At 43.6% G+C, this 4,561-nt stretch overlaps 2 long non-coding RNA genes across 2 annotated transcripts in view; both read left to right on the forward strand.

Annotated features, from left to right (window-relative positions):
- The window catches only part of LOC115284615, a 16,816-nt gene extending 15,265 nt beyond the window's left edge, over positions 1-1,551 (forward strand). The window contains exon 4 of the long non-coding RNA XR_003905288.1: positions 1,511-1,551. This is a non-coding gene — a long non-coding RNA (uncharacterized LOC115284615). The remainder of the gene's footprint in view (positions 1-1,510) is intronic.
- A 4-nt stretch (positions 1,552-1,555) lies between these two features.
- LOC115284617 overlaps positions 1,556-4,561 on the forward strand; it is a 13,565-nt gene continuing 10,559 nt past the window's right edge. The window contains exon 1 of the long non-coding RNA XR_003905289.1: positions 1,556-2,502. This is a non-coding gene — a long non-coding RNA (uncharacterized LOC115284617). The remainder of the gene's footprint in view (positions 2,503-4,561) is intronic.

The raw sequence follows: 4,561 nt of genomic DNA on the forward strand, positions 1-4,561 counted from the left end.
GGGGGGGGGAAAGCAAGCAGCAGCTCCCTCTGGTGGATAGGCTTGGTTTGATCTGGTAAGTCTTGGAGTCTGCTCTCAGAGGCTCCACCCCTGCCTGTGGCGAAATGAGCAGCAGGAGGTGAAGGGCGCACCTTCACAGACTCAATTGCGGAGTCCCCACCCCCAGTCAGGATCGCGATTGCCATGGGGGAAAGGAAAAAAACAAAAAGCAAAAAAACCTAGTCTCTCTTAGTTTCCGATAGCTTTGCTCAAGACGCTGTGCGCTGCTGGAAATGAGCTGGGAGCTCCTACAGTCTAAGCGCGCGCCGGGGCCTCCACCCGCCACCGACTCTTTGTTGAGGGTCCCGTCGGTGTGCGCCTTATTTCTTCCCTGTGGGGACCGGGCATTCGCGCAGTACGTGCAGGGGGCCAGGTGTGCAGTAGAAATGCGGTCCGTGGTCCAGTTCCCAAAACCAAGTTCGAATTGCTCGCGCCTGGTGCAGTCGCCGCTCTGGCTGTTTCCCGCCAGGGAGCGCGCCTCTCCAGAGCAGCTGCTTCTCACAGCCACAGACACCTCTGATTCCCCGCCGAGATGGCTTAGGGCTGGAGGCTATTCCTCCCCTTGCGCCGCCCCGGTTCGGGATTCTGGCTGCCTTGCAGTTATCTATGGAGTGGGTTTCTGTCTCCAAGCGCAGCAGGGCGTTCTATACCTCTTCCCCAGAGACAGTTCTATGAGCGTGTTCTGACTCTGTCTCTTCCCTTTGTCTCTCGGGCGCTGCGCGCTTGCGCCACGTTGGGCTGGGTATCTTACCTCCCCTGCCCGTCCTGGGCCGGCCGGTCCTCGGATCTCCCCCGTTTGCCCCCCCCTCACTCAGATATCCTTTAGGTTCTATTCCTTCTGGAGTTCGTAATTTCTCCTTCTGCTCTCGCAGTTGAATGTAGTATCCTTCTCAGTTCGAAAAATGGTGCAGACGGAGTTTACAGAGCTCCCTTACTCTCCGCCACCTTGGCTCCACCATCTATGTCCTTTTTTAAAGAGTCACATGTGTGTCCTCACATCCGTTGGATGAGGAAATGTTTTTATCTTTGCCAGTTAAATATAAACAGGAGTGGTGGTCTATGTTTACTGACCCTTTTGTTATTTGTAGAAATATATACAAACATGTATAGAAATTACATGTGTTTGAACGTAACATTGGGAACCTTAACTTCACTTATCTGTTTTTATAGGAGGATAAGCATTGTTAGTCCAGCAGTTCACATGTCTGAAGAAGATTGCATTTCCTGCCCCATTTGACTCATAAGATGACCCAGCCCTATCTTAGTCATTGTGCCCTCAATCCAGTGTAATGGAAATGTATGATAAAAATAGACATTTAGGAATATTTGTAAATATTTGTAAATAACAGTCAATTCAAATGTTTTTCTCTCCTGGCTTTTCTCATGAGTTAACGTCTCATAATAGCAGAGAAGGCATATATGGTTACAGTTCCCTTTGTTCTAAATAGGTTTTCTTTTCTTTTCTTTTCAGGGGGATGGGACAGAAAGAGAGAGAGAGAAACTCAAGCAGGCTTCATGTCCACAACCCTAGGATCATGACCCAAGCTGAAATCAAGAGTCAGACACTCAACGGACTGAGCCATCCAGGTGACCCCTGAATAGATTTTTCTAACTAGTGGAACAATTTTGAACTCTTATTAATCACAAGACCAAATTAATGACTTTTTCCAGTATTGCTTGCTTTCTTCTCTCAGTGATTAAAACTTAACTTGTTTTCACTGTTGAATTGGATATTTGCATATTAAACTTTTCAGATGTTATTTAATTCTGTATTATTTCATATATTTGTATTAAGATACTGAATGACTAAAAGTGTCAAGACTAAATATTTGGTTATGATACTCTTTTGGGGAATGTGGTAGACATTAATGACAATCTTTATATTTTCCCTCTGTGTGTGAAAAATTTAGAATAATCTTAAAAACCTTATTGAGGACCCCAAGAGCTTTCTTATAGAGAGAAGTGTTTGCTGTTGTTTACCACATTTGAAATTAAAGCTTATGTGCTCAAAAACCAAAAATACACAAGAATGTATTCTATTAGCCATCAGAGTGATCTCAACATTACACATCATATAGCTTCTGGAAAATTCCACAGCACACTTTAGAGAATGAAAGTGAAATAGGCAAATGACGGTTTTGTGTGATGGTGACAAAGTTTTGACTTTGGGGGCCCCCTGCAATGGTCTCAAGGACAAGATTAAAGACTGATCACTTAAAGTATATGCAAAGAAGGAGACCACCTGATGAGAGGATTTCATGAGTCTTTCCCAAAGAAACTCCTTGTTAAACAGATAACTTCACAATAAGCATTTCATTATTTCATCATAACTTAGTGCAGAGATCCCTAGGCTAATCCTTCATCACTAATCCGGGGTACTTCAGACATACTGTGGTTCTTTCTCCATGCTGTTCCGCAGCACTAGTTCTGGCTGAGGCTGGCTGTAATGCGCATCCTAAAAAGGTATGATGGTTTTGTTTTTTGCGTTTTGTTTTTTTCCCAGGGAGGATTTTAAGCAATAGAGCTTGGAAGAGCTTTTCCCTATGTATGCCTTATTGGCATGGTGGCTTCTAAGCAACATTTCCTGTAGTCATTTTTGGGGTCCTTTGTAAAAAGCAGACTAATCAAAAAGTCGACATTTAGGTAAATTTGGTCAAGAGATTTGCAGTGTTAGATTTGGATATTCGTGAAGAGATCCTCATTTTCAGCCAAGGCAAAGGGTCGATTTTCCTGAAAAACAAGAACCTGAGAAGAAACAGGTCTTCTTTCCCAAGCATGCCAAAATCGACCTCTATCATTTATAATGTGTGTACATCATCTTCGTGATGTTTGTTTATTCTGCGAACACTTACTAAAATAGCCTTCCACACTTTAAGCATGTATCAAGTATGGAAACTATGGAATTTAGACACATTTCTGGGTGAAGGTGCTCGCTTCAATTATGATGTGAGGCAGGTCACCCCAAACTTTAAATCTGTAGAAAACACAGTATCTGTGAAGTGTAATAAAACAAGGCACCCATCACATTCAATTAAATTGGTTTATAAAATGGCTTATCAGGTGCCTTGGAGGATATTGAGAGACTTGGACTTATCTCTGTCTCTCGAAAATAAATAAAAACCATAAAAAATTAAAAAAAAACGAAAATGCAAAAGAACACAAGCATTATGCAAAGAGCTAGAATCTAGAAGATTATGGCAAATTCAAGCCACAGATTCCTTCCATGTCCTGTCGTCTTCAATGTATTTTATTTGATTAAAATTTTCAATGTTTATTATTTTTGAGAGAGACAGAGACAGACAGACAGAGAGAGACAGAGCAGGGGAAAGGCAGAGAGAGAGGGAGAAACGACATCTGAAACAGCCACCAAGTTGCCATCAGAGAGTCTAGCACAGAGCTAAGACCCATGAACCGTGAGATCTCATGAGCAAAGTCAGATGCTGAACCACTGAGCCACCCAGTCGTTTTCACTGAAACACAGAAAAAAAAAATGAATTCAGAGGTCACAAACATGCCAAGGATGCTGATAGACGTGCGAGCGGATGTTAAGAGGTTATCTAGTTTGCCCATCTTTTCTCTGACCAGGTAGAACCACGTATCAAGGCAACTAATCAGCAAAGCAATCTGGACCACATATATAAATACACGTATATCCCTGTTTCCAAAAAATCCTGCTATCCGTCTTTCGCTCACTAGAAATTTTCTTTCAAACCTTGCCAGTCTTCTTGCGTTGTTCTCGGCAAAAAGGTCTGGGAAGTTTTGCATCTCTGCACGTAAAAGTCCGGCTTCCAGGCGAACGGGTTTATTACTCTGGCTTATGAAAGAAGGAATGACCACGTCTAAGGTAACCCGGTAGGCCTTAGTCTGTTTCTCCGAAAATTTCGCGCTTTGTGGTAATTTGACGGTTGAGCGTCAGACTCTTGATTTGAGTTCAGGCCGTGATCCCTGCCGGGTCCTGCTAAGATTATCTTTCTTCCCCTATTCTTCTCCCTCAGTTTGCATTTTCTATTTCCCTCCCTCTCCCTCTCTTTCTCATTGTCTCTATGTATTCTCCATAAGGAACGGGAAAAAAAAAAACAACCAAAACCCCTCTTGAGGAATCAAGGGTACCTAGCAATATCGTCAAGATACTTTTCTTGAGATGCTCTACGGTACAAGACAGGTAACTTACTGAAGTACCACAGGTTCAGGACCTATGGGTAGAAAGAACTTTACTTTGCTATAGAAAGCTTATATGGGAGAGCCTGGTAGACTCTGTTAAGCGTCCGGCTTTGGCTCAGGTCATGATCTCACAGTTAATGGGTTCGAGCCCCGCATCGGGCTCTATGCTGACAGCTCAGAGCCTGCAGCCTGCTTCTGATTTTGTATCTCCCTTTCTTCCTGACCCTCCTCTGATCGTTCTGTCTCCATCTGTCTCTCAAAAAAATAAATAAAAACCATTAAAAGGTGCTACAGCGGCGGGCAGGGCAGTGCTTACAGCGGCGTCCACGGTGTAGGTGATGGCGGGTGATGGCGGGTGGGG

Source organism: Suricata suricatta, unplaced genomic scaffold (assembly GCF_006229205.1).
Source record: "Suricata suricatta isolate VVHF042 unplaced genomic scaffold, meerkat_22Aug2017_6uvM2_HiC HiC_scaffold_123, whole genome shotgun sequence".
Taxonomy (NCBI): domain Eukaryota; kingdom Metazoa; phylum Chordata; class Mammalia; order Carnivora; family Herpestidae; genus Suricata; species Suricata suricatta.